This window comes from Nicotiana tomentosiformis, chromosome 4 (assembly GCF_000390325.3).
Source record: "Nicotiana tomentosiformis chromosome 4, ASM39032v3, whole genome shotgun sequence".
NCBI lineage: Eukaryota > Viridiplantae > Streptophyta > Magnoliopsida > Solanales > Solanaceae > Nicotiana > Nicotiana tomentosiformis.
Window position 1 is genome coordinate 1,061,097 of NC_090815.1, and position 12,798 is coordinate 1,073,894.

Genomic DNA, 12,798 nt, shown 5'->3' on the forward strand with positions numbered 1-12,798 from the left:
ATTGGTATCAGAGCCTAGGTTACATAGGTCTTACGAGTCATGAGCGGGTTTAGTTGAGTCTTGCGGATCAGTACAGAGACGTCTGTACTTATCTTTGAGAGGCTGCAGAACCCTTAGGAAAAATTTTACTTTCTTGTATTCTATCGTGCGAAATTTATTCAGCTTGGAACATAACTCCTTGAATTCCTTCCACGCATTCGTATGCGCATATGAGCGCTCGGTATCAGTTGTGCATCACTGGTTTGTGATTCTATGAACAAGGTTGAGATGTGTATTCTGTGTTGTGGTGGTGGGCCAGTCTAGAGGACTTGAGGCCATGGTTAGACCGCAGCTTAGGCTCGATATCTTCAGTTGTAACCTATACATTTGGACTCATATGTCCGATAATGTCCCTACGAGTGGAATTTTGGCTTGATGAGCAGTGTATCGGCTTTGTGGTGAGTATGACGTAACTGCGGGAAGTGTTAAGACTTTGTGAATGTCACGAGAAGTGTTTTCTTGAAATGTAAAGGAAGGCCATTGGGTGCTTGATTTTTGTTTTGATGCGACGTACCGTCTCTAGCGTGAATGTTTTGAAGGATCTTTCACGTTGTTAAATTTTGGGGCAAATTAAATTCTCATGTCTGTCAATGAGTTTGAACTCAAGAAGAGTAAGTGGTTGTATAGTAATGGTGGTTACGAAGGGGTATTTTGATGTTGATAGCTCGGGAAAGATAATCTTTGAAGAGACTTAGAGTCAGTAACCTTCTATTGGTTCTGGTATGACAGAGATGCATTTCGAGTTGATGCAGCAATTGGGCAGCAAAGTATGAGGGAAGACATGACGGGAAGCATTTCGCGGTGGTTGAAGTACTAGCGGGTCAAGTAGGAGAAGTAGAGGTTGAGAAGTTTCTTAAAGGAGATGATTTAACCGAAGTAAGAGTGGCAGATTAGCATATGAATTCACTGGTAGGGTAGTCGTGCGCCTTGAGAAAGTGTAGAATGGTTTGGAAACATGTTAGTATGTGATTTGGCCTGCAGACTCTATTTGGAGTGATGGTTACTTTACAAAGGAAGATTTAATATGGCAGAAATGAGTGTCTTTGAAATGAAGAGAGGCGTGAAGATTTGATTATCGTGTCAGGTGCAATATGACTTGAGTTCGAAGGTATTGTTGAACGTACAGTTAATGTCAATAGGGAAAGTGCAGACTTATATAAATGGTGGGTTAGCATGAACTCAGGAGAATTTACGAATTTTGTGGTCGTTGCACTCAGTGCAGTGTCATTGGGAGATGTCAGTAAGGAATTCCACAGGTGGGTTATCTCCTGTGTGAAGCTAGCGGTGGCGTGATGTTGATGAAGCTTTTGTGAGGAATATTACTAGCTACTCGGTAAGAGGTCGCGTGTGTGATTGTGGCTGGCGATTCAGAATGTTTATGAGAAGCTTAACAAAAGACTTCGAGAAGTCTGGCGGGTTAAAGGTGCGAGATCTTGGTAATTGAGAAGGAGAAATCCTTGCGGGTTCTAATTTTATATAATTGCAGCTTGAGGCTAAGTGGGGGGAGTCTGCTATCGACGAGTTGATTGCACAGTTATGTGTCGTATTAGTTTTGGTTTGGGGTATACTGGTGAATCAGTTATGACTTGCAGAGGTCGATATCGAGGATGACTCGGGTAAAGGAATTTCTGGACACAAGTTGTATTACACTCTATGGTTATAGGAGGACCATAAAATAATTGAGTGGTTATTCACGAAGAATGTAGTGTACATGGAGTGGAAATTTGCTCGGTTGCGTAGGAGTGTGGGTTACTCTTTATTTCTCTTGGGTGTTGGTGTGCTAATGGGGCACAAGTCGTTTCGGTCCGTTTGGTCGGTTAATTCGAGATTTGAGTAGAGTGAATGACTCTCAAGAATGGTTCTAATAGATTCAAGATTTATATGTAGCGATTTGGAATTTTCATGATCTATATATATGGCTAGAAAATTGGGAATTGCATTAACGGTGTCGAGACTCGTGGCATTTCATATCATTGCGAATTATGCATTTCAGTATCAAGAAGGTGAAGGAAACAGTGTTAGGTTCACATAAGGTCACATCGGAGTAAGCATTTTGGTTGTGGAATCTTTGGGATACATAAAAAGGGAATTCAGCGGCTTATAAGCCTTAGGGCAGTGTGATTCTATGCTAGAGTTCGTAGGGCAAGTTTTAGTTAAGGATAGTAGTGTTCTAACAAGGAAATAAAATAGCAATTTGAAGGCAATTTGGAAAGGACTTGGAGAAATATGACAGTTTGGTAGTAGTTTGGGGTAGCACAGTAATGAGTATGATATGTTATTTGTGTACTTATGACGTGGCTAGTATCTACAGGTGTTTCGTTGCAATGCTCCCGTATTTGGCAACCTGTGTGGCTTGGTAAAGTTAGAGGAATTCGGTTCAGATAGATTGGTTATGTGCAAATGGATTTCAAAGTGTTCATGATGTTTTCTACCATGGTTTGAACCGGATATTTTCTACCGGTGTATGGAACGTGTTGTGTGTTATGATTTTCTCATAGAAAGAAGCAAGAAAGAGGTTTCTGACTAATAAGGTATGTAATTTGCTAGTGACTCAGAGTTGATAATAGAATTCTTATGCTTGTCACATGATGGCATAATAGATGTGGTGAGTTGTGCGAGAATAGGATTTATATGTACAAGGTCACAGTTCAGTTTTGAAGGGAAGGACATAAATGCTTAGGCAGCATGGACAGTTTCAGATGACTAGTTAAATGATATTACTATTTGGTATGGCTTGATGAGAGTGTACATTTCAGAAGGGGCAGTGTGTTTTGATTTATGGGTACTTCACTTGTATTGCGGCACTTTCCCGGTTGATCGACTGTTGATATTCAAATTTTTGCCAGGTGGCATGGAAGAATTTTTAAAGTATTTCTCATGGGATGATTGTGTATGAGAGAGGTGTTAGGTATTTGGGCAGTGGAGGTGGAATCAAATATGGTGATTCGTGTGTTCTATGGAATTGGAGATTGGGAGTTCTCAGGAGCAAGTTGTTTCATGGTTGTGGACTGTGAAGTTGTGGCCGGAGCTAGCCAGATGGTAGAATGTGTTATGATTCAGTCATTGTGGACTTTCGGAGGTTATTTATTGTGATTCGTTGGTTACATGCACATATGGTGCGGTTCTATTGTGGCCTTATAGCGGAAATTGAGCAAGAATAGTATTGGATATTGCTTGGTTGATGACGTATTGGTTATGTTCTTTCGGGTTTTATGTGGCATAGTGTCGTTTGCTTCTCCGTGGTTATGGTAATGCACTTTGGGTACTTGATGTCGAATTGCGCATGGTTATTGATTTTAGCAGGGTGGCTTGAGGTGTCTCATATGGACCAGTATTTGGATAGGGTCACGTATTGCAGCAGAGTTATGTGGAAATATGATCCTTTGTGTAAGATTCGTGTGTTATGGGTCTGCAGTGTGATGGGTTCTTAGCATTGCGTCGGGGTGGTACCCGTCGAGCTTGCGGAATGATTGTCCTGTTTGGGTCATTGTTACGATTGGGTACACTTGGAATGTTGCTATCTGGTACACGGATTACACGGGTTGTGGCTTTAGATTGTATTGATGTGTCATGTCACTAGAGTGGTCGTGTTGGATGAGACGAGGTCATTGGGCCTAGAATGGATGCTATCAGATTTGATTGTGGTATAGTTGGGAGGATAATATCGGAAGTCGGCTTTGAAATTGGCTATAGTTCTTGTAGAAGGAACGAGAGCTCCATGACCTGTTGGTCTAATGAATGTTTATGAATTTGGTATGTTTCTTTCATCATCGGCAGTGTATGAAGGTTTTGGAATGAGGTTTTGTCTGATATGAGGTTATTACCGGCACTGGGTTGATTTGAGTCGATACTATGATTAGAAATCATTGCTTTGAGCATTCGAGCTATGCGGTATTTGAATTTGAGTATTTGAGTTATGGTTACGGCTTTTGGTATAGATTGTTCAGACTTATACGGTGTGTAGATGCAAACTTCGCATCTTATAGGAAATTTCGGATATTGGAAATTTGATTCGAAGGCTTGTGGGCTAGGTTAAATTTAGAAATTTCAGTTATGTTGTGCTATCAGACCTGTATGGGATAGGGTGACGTGGGATCACCCCCGGGTATGTGCATGGGAAAGTTACACAGCGATTTGATGGCTTTTGGAACAACTTTGGGCACGTTCGAGGATGAACGTATGTTTAAGTGGGGGAGGATGTAACGACCCAACCGATCGTTTTGAATATTTGCACTTCGTTTGGTTGTTTGAAGGCATGAGTAGCTTCGTATGATGTACTTTGAGTTGTGTGAATCGTTGGTTTTGGGTTGCAGGTATTTCAGAATCGAATTGGAAGAAAGAATTTCATTGTTGAAGCTTTAAATTGGGAGAGTTGACCAAAATTTGACTCTTTAGCAATTGACCTCAGATTAGAATTCTGATGGTTCCATTAGCTTCGTTAGGTGATTTTGGACTTAGGAGAGCGACCGGAATGTAATTTAGAGGCTCGTGGTAGAATTAGGCTTGAATTGACGAAAGTTGAAAATTCGGCGATTTCGGTCGGCAGTGGAAAAATTGATATCAGGGTCGGAATGGAATTTGAGAAGTTGGAGTAGGTTCGTAGTGTCATTTTTAATGTGTGTGCAAAATTTGAGGTCATTCGGATGTGGTTTGGTTGGTTTCGGCATCGGTTGCCGAATTTGGAAATTTAGAAGTTCTTAGGCTTGAATCCGAGGGTAATTTGGTGTTTGGATGTTGTTTTGAGTGATTCAAAGGTTCGACTAAGTTTGTATGTTGTTATATGACTTGTTGGTATTTTTGGTTGAGGTTCCGAGGGCCTCGGGGTAATTCTGGGTGGTTAAAGGATTTGTCAAAGTTGGAAAATGCAGCTGAAGCTGCTGCTACTGCTATTTCCGCACCTGTGGAAGGAGGAGTCGCAGGTGCGAGGTCGCTGGTGCGTTTGGGGAAGCCGCAGATGCGGAAATGGAAGGCCAAGGCTGGGAACGCAGGTGCGAAGAATTGGCCGCATCTGCGAGCCCGCAGGTGCGAGGCCTTGAGCGCAGATGCGGAAAGGAAGAGTTGGGCCGGTTCCGCAGAAGCAGAAGTGTTACGCAGGTGCGCGCCCACAAGTGCAGAACCTGGGGTCGCAAGTGAGGGATTGAGGGCTTAAGTGGTTCTCGCAGGTGCGGTCCCCACAGGAGCGTACATATGGCCGCATGTGCGACTGTGTTGGGCAGAATGCCCCAGCTCGTGTGTTTTGTCTTCATTTTTCCATTTTTGGATTTGAGAAACTCGGGAGAGAGGCAATTTTTTGAAGGTTTTCAAGGAGCAACGTTGGGGTAGGTGATTCTAACCCATAATGGTATAAATTTCGTGAATCTATGGCCTTGTTCATTATTAATTAGTAGGATTTTGAAGTGAAAGTAGGGGGTTAGGGCTTGGAATTCTTAAGAGTTTAATTTAAGGATTTGAGGGACCAAACGATGTCGTATATTGATGAATTTGGTATGGTTAGACTCGTGAGTGAATGAGCTTTCTAGTTTTGTAAATTTTTCGGATTTCGAGACGTGGGCCCGGGGGCCGAGTTTGAGCCAATTTCGGGTTTTGGTCTAATTTGATAGTTTTTCTTGTGGAATTCATTCCATTAGTGTATATTGATGGTATTGTACTTATTGTAAATAGATTTGGAGCATTTGGAGGCCGAGTCCAGAGACAAGAGCATTGCGGGGTAGAGATTTGGCCGGTTTGAGGTAAGTAACGATTGTAAATCTAGTCCTGAGGGTATGAAACCCCGGATTTCTTATCATCCAACTATTTTGAAGTGACGCACATGCTAGATGACAGGCGTGTGGGCGTGCACTGTTGGGGATTTTGACTTGGTCCGTCTCGTAGCAACTGTAAAGTTGCATATTTTATGGAAATTATATGATACTTATATATTTTAGAAAGAATTTTTGTAAATTGAGCTGAATGCCATGTTTGGGCCTTGCGCCAGTTCTGTTTGGACCCTTAGGAGATTTTTCTTACTATCCTCTCATTGGTTTCGATTGAAAATCTATACTCAGTCATGTTTATACTTGTTTACCGCGTAACTCAGTTTTATGACTCTATTTTGATGCATATAAATGTTTTGGGCCGAATGCCCTGTTTTACTGAAATGCCCGAGTGGCTTGAGAGGTTTATGACCGAGTGAGGCCGAGGGCCTGATTTGCGAGGATATTTATGGGATCGGGCTACACGCCGCAACATGTTGATATCGGCCGAGGGCCTGATTGTGAGGATGAGTGTGGATCAGGGCTGCCCGCCTACAGCATACTTTATTATTATAGCACGTAAGTTGTCCGTGCATCACGTGAGTTATCCGTACAGATTATAGCGCTTGGGTTGAAGGAGCCCCTATGGAGTCTGTACACACCCCCAGTGAGCGCAGGTACCTACTGAGTGCGAGTTTCGAGTGCCGAGTACTGAGTGACTGGGAGGCATGAGTGATTGTGAGGTATGCCCGAGTGGCAAGAGTGATTGTGAGGTATGCCCGAGTGGCAAGAGTGATTGTGAGGTATGCCCGAGTGACACGAGTGACTGTGAGTTTTGCCCGAGGGGCTGTTTATGATTTCATCATTTTGCTCACATTTGCATTTCTTCCTCTGTTGAAAAATATCTTTAAATGATTTTACTGGAACTGGGTTTAAACAAGATGTTTTGATTCAAATTCTGATTTTAAAAGTATGAGATATTCTACTGAGATTTTCCTGATATGAACGTTATATGCTTGATTGCTCTTCGCTACTGCTCAGTCTTTATTTATTGTTGTTACTTAGTGAGTTGGAGTACTCACGTTACTCCCTGCACCTTGTGTGTAGATCCAGGTTTAGCTGGACACGGTAGTAGTTGTTGATTATTCTGGTTGCAGATTTTTCCTCGGAGATAGCAAGGTAGCTGCTTGGCGATCGCAGCCCCTGCTCTTCTCTCTCTTATCTTTCTCTAGTTGTATTTAGCTATTTTCCAGGCTGAGTTAGCCTTGATATTGTTATACAGATTGTAGTAGATGCTTATGACTAGTGACACCTCGATGTTGGGCTTTTCCTTCTGCACTTTTATTTTGATTTGAATTCCCTTACGAAGGTTTTTGTGTTACATAACATTGAAATTATCTTTGAAATGAAAATATCAGTTTGTTTTGGAAATGAGTCGGCTTGCCTAGTTCCACGATAGGCACCATCACGACGGGTGTTAGTTTGGGTCGTGACAGTTAGGAGAGGTAGAAAATGAGAGAGATGATTTGGTAGTGGTTGTAGCCGACCTAAAAGAAACCATCGAGAATCTAGTGAAAGAAAAAAATGTTTTGATTAAAAAGGTTGAAAACATAGAGACTGAGAAAGATGACTTGTTAGTAGTCATCATGGACCTAAAAGAAACAATAGAGTAATTAAAAGGGGGAAACAGTTCTGGGACTGTCCAAAAGGGGAAGAAAGTTGCAAGTGAGGCACACATTAAGCTTGAAAATGCACTAAAATCTGTGAAATCTAGTCTGTGTGCTGAACTTGAAAGAAACAGACAACTTCAAGAAGATCTAGGCAGAGTTAAAAATGACCTCGAAAAATCTCTAAAGTGGACCTGGTCCTCTGATATTACAAGCAATGGTGGGAACAGGCAGGGAGTCGGATTCCAAAGGGAAAAAACTCCCTACAATCCACATAGCAAGTATGTTACTGTCCCTGATAACTGGTTTTGCACTCACTGTGGCAACACTGGTCACTTTAAAGAAAATTGTAAGGCTAGAATTCAGTCCCAACAGAAAAACAAGGTGTTTGTTGAAAAAAAGTTTAAACGTATACTGCCTGCCTGGACAAAAAGAAGTTTAATTCGACCCTTTCCTCACTATAAGGGACCCAAACTTGTTTGGGTTCCTAAGTCTAATCCTTGATTTTCTTATGCATGGAGCACTGAAAGGAAGCAGCCAAAAATGGTACAAGGATAGTGGTTGTTCTAAGCACATGACTGGAAGCATCGATGATTTTCTTTCACTCAAAGCCCTGCAAGGAGGGAGTGTGTCCTTTGGCAATGGCAAAAAGGGATACATTCTAGGAGTAGGAAGAATTGGAAAGTCACTCACTCACTCAATTGAAAATGTGTACTATGTGAACAGCTTGAAATATAGACTACTGAAACAAAGGAAACAAAGTGAAATTTATGTCAAAAGTCTGCACAATTACAAACCTTGTGACTGGTGAAGTGGTCCTGATAGCAAAAAGATACAAGAACGTTTATGTTGCTGATTTTGAGTCCCTGCAAAATGGGGATCTCACTTGCCTGAGTGTTGTTGATGATGATGCTAAACTTTGGCACAAAATATTGGGTCATGCAAGCTTTACGTTGCTGAACAAACTGGTCAGGAAGGACCTGGTTCGTGGCCTGCCGATGTCAAGTTTCAAAGATCACAAGGTGTGTGATGCATGTGTAAAAGGAAAGCAAGTTAGGTCTTCTTTCAAGCCTAAAAAGGATGTTAGCACCTCAAGGCCACTCGATCTCCTCCATATGGATCTATGTGGACCTATGAGGGTGCCAAGTGGAGGAGGAAAGAAGTATATTTTTGTTATAGTGGATGACTATTCTAGATTCACCTGGACCTTATTCCTCAAAACCAAGGATGAAACTTTTCTAGTGTTTGTTGCTTTCGTAAAGAAGATTCAAGTGAAGGTGAGCCACAATGTTACGTGTATAAGATCTGATCACGAAACATAGTTCGATAATGCAAAATTTGACGAATTTTGTGCTGAAAATGGCATAAGTCATAATTTCTCAGCTCTAAGAACACCTCAACAAAATGGTGTTGTGGAGAGGAAAAATAGGACTCTTGAAGATATGGCCAGGACAATGCTGATTGACAGTGGCATTGCTAAAAACTTCTAGGTAGAATCAGTTAACACTGTATGCTATTTGGTGAATAGGTGCATGATCAGGTCCCTCCTGAACAAGACTCCGTATGAACTGCTGAACGGAAGGAAACCCAAGCTAACACATTTGAGAACATTTGGCTGCAAATATTTTGTCCTCAACAATGGTAAGGAAGCTCTTGGAATATTTGATGCCAAAATTGATGAAGGAATCTTTTTGGGCAATTCATCACAAAGCAAAGCATACAAAGTCTACAACAAAAGAACTTAATGTGTTGAGGAAAGCATACATGTGATCTTTGATGAACCACACCACCTACGTGGGAAAGATTCACGTGATAAGATTGATCAAGACGGAGAGCAGTCAACAGTCTTCGGTGAAGTCATTGATATGGAAAATGGAAAGGCTGACATGATGAGCTACGTCAAGGAATCAAATGATGATGATGCAGCGCTATCTCCAGCTGATATAGAGGAACCTGATTACTCGATCACAATAACTGAAGCTGGGAGCAAAGTTGCTGATGATGTGCAAGGAACCCCAGATGCTGATCTGAGAAGCGGGACTCACATCAACCATGGGTCACATTCAGAAGTACCTGGACCCTCTCATAATGATATTCAGGTGTCTAACTCGAAGCAAAAAAGCTCACACCCTATTCAAAATGTGATCACTCCTCTCAACTCAGGGATTCAAATTAGATCGAAGTCGAGAAACTCACTTGCCTTCTCAGCCTTTCTCTCTCAAGTTGAGCCCAAAAATATCAAGGAAGCATTGAAAGATGCTGACTGGATTACTGCTATGCAAGATGAACTCCATCAATTTGAGAATAAATACGTATGGAACCTAGTTCCTCGACTTGCTGACAGAACTGTTATAGGAACAAAGTGGGTATTAAGAAACAAACTTGATGAGTTTGGGAACACAACAAGGAACAAAGCCAGGCTGGTAGTTCAAGGGTACAATCAAGAAGAAGAGATTGACTATGATGAAACTTTTGCCCCAGTTGCTCGAATGGAGGCCATCAGAATCCTTATTGCATTTGTATCTCATATGGAATTCAAATTGTTCCAAATGGATGTCAAAAGTGCATTTCTGAATGGCTTTCTAAAAGAAGAAGTCTTCGTCAAGCAACCCCCTGGCTTTGAATGTCATGAGAATCCTGAGCATGTTTTTAAACTCGACAAGGTCGTATATGGGCTGAAGCAGGCTCCTCGCGCATGGTATGAAAGGTTGTCCAAATTTTACCTAGAAAATAGTTTTAAAGAGGAAAAATTGACAACACCTTATTTCTGAAGAAACGGGGGAGGAACCTGCTCATTGTGCAAGTTTATGTTGACGACATCATCTTTGATGCAACAAATGATTCTCTGTGTGAGGAGTTTGCAAAGATCATGGGAAGTGAGTTTGAAATGAGCATGATGGAGGAATTGAATTTCTTCTTAGGCCTACAAGTCAAGCAAACTCCAAAGGGCACAATTAGGGGTGTTCATGGTTCGGTTTGGATCGGTTTTTCCCTTAAAAGAAACCAAATTAAGTAAGTCGGTTCTTAAAATGTTAGAACCAAACCAAACCAAACCAATTAAGTCGTTTTTTTAGCGATTCAGTTTTTGTCGGTTTTTATCGGGTTTTCGGTTTTTTTGGTTATTTATTATTTTTTTCTTAAATATGAGACATACACTACCAAACACATATTCCGGCAACTACATTTTCAACGTAACACTATCAAACCAATTGGTCTTTGAGAAATCTATCATTTACCATGATATATTGATGATAATTGAATTAAATAATGATGAATAATTTAAGTACTCAATTAAAAATCGATTATTTTTAACATGAAATAATTCTTGTACTTAGCAGAAGCAAACTACCAATCAAACTAGAATGTAAAGGAAAAGAATTAGATTATTGTAATAGCAAAAAACTAGACTTAAAATACAAACGACTAATATGTACCATAATATTTTAGAAACTTTATATAAAAATATACATGTACATAGGTGTAATAATAAATTTAAATAGCTTTTTCTATAGTCGGTTTAGTTCCGTTTTTTGGTTATTTTTGATTAAAATCAAAACCAAACCAAATTTGATCGGTTTTTAAAATTCAAAACCAAAACAAACCTAAAAAGTATCGGTCGGTGTGCCACTATTGTGTGATAAAACGAGTGCTCTCAACATGGCAAAGAACCCAGTTCAGCATAAGAGAACAAAGCACATTGACGTGCGACATCATTTTCTCAGAGACAATATTGAAAAAGGGCTAATCTGCATGAAGTTTTGCAGCATAGAATATCAAATTGCAGACATCTTCACCAAAGCATCGAGCAGAGAGCACTTTAAAAATAATCGTCTGGCGCTTGGGTTGATAAAATGAAGCTGATAACCTGGTCCCTCGATGATTGGCTATGAAATAAATGTATAGGTAAAACAACTAAAAAGTATTTTCTGGCAAGGTCTAACTCATTTCTATACCGTTACAGGTAGACACGCATGGCGATTACAGAGCAAACAAGGAGCTAATGTATTGAATTTTGGCAAAAGGATGAGGCTCACATTTACAAAATCTGTCAGGGGACCTGGTTCCTTTGACACAGGTTAGTAGTTCCTCTGTACTCTCATGCGTAACTTTTTAAATGGTTAAAAAAGGTGCCACGTCATTAAATTGTCAGTTTCTTTTCTTTGGAACCCAAGCGTCCTACCCGTTACAAAACGACCCATCTACCTAGAAAATCAATACCTATTCCCAATTGGTCCCTCATCCCCTTTTAATAAACCCAAACTCTGTCACTCTCACAACTGTTCACATCAAAAGCCAAAATTTCCCTTTCCTCTCAACAACTAAACACTCTCTTCTTTCATAAACTCTCATTACACTCCATAATGTCCGAGAATCTCAAAGCCTCAAATGTCCCCAGTGTCGTCCCCACTGTATCTTCATCTCTTGAAGCACCAGTGACAGAGTCTAAGTACCCTACGCCACCCAGTCCAAACCCTAAGCAAGATTCCCAATCACCCACTGCCTCTTCTCCAACCCAATCAAGTTCTGGTTCTCATCGGAGGCGTAAAACTTCGAATCCCAAGAGGTTTGTGGCTACAATCTCTCCCTCTGCCTTGCCGAAGAAAATGGCTGAGGTAGAAACAGTAAAGGGAGAAGAAAATTAGAAAGTTTCCAGTCTGCATTTAGAAGAGAGTTCTGAGGCACAAAAAAGTGTGGTTCACACTGATGATGAATCAGCAATGACTACCCAGGTCTCGATTTGAATGTTACAGATCCTACAGATAATACTCCTCTTGTGCCTTCTGAGTTTACTTTGGGGTTAAAAGAACAAGAGACCATAGAGAATATGTTATCAATAGCTTCTGAGGAATGTTTGGTTGGTGGTTATGAAGGTGTGTCTGAAACCAATGAGTCTCAGGGGGAAGGTGATAGTCTATAGGGAAAGGGTAGGGAACTGGTGCCTGCCAAAAATCTGGCACCTGAAAGTACTACTAGGGAACCACATGAGGGACCTGATCCCTTCTCCCAAGAGGAGCCCTCTGCTCCTACTTGGGATGAAACCCTCTGTTCTTCAAAGGAACCCCAGGTCAGTACTGATCCCGCTCCTTCCTCTCATTTCTATACTGAGCCATTGACCATTGTCACTCCTGAGATGAGATCTCTGTCTGAGGAAGAGAATGAGGGTAGTGAAGAAGACTATGACAATGTGGCCCTTGCAAGCTTCATTAGTGCTAGGAGTAGAAGGGAAACTCCCAAAACGCCCACTCTTAAAAGACCTACTACTAGGCTGCAAAGAAAGGAAGCTCTTTAGTCAGCTTTGAAGAAAAGTAAGAAAGAAAAGAAGAGGAGAAGGTTGGTAAATGGTGGAAAGTTAGTACATA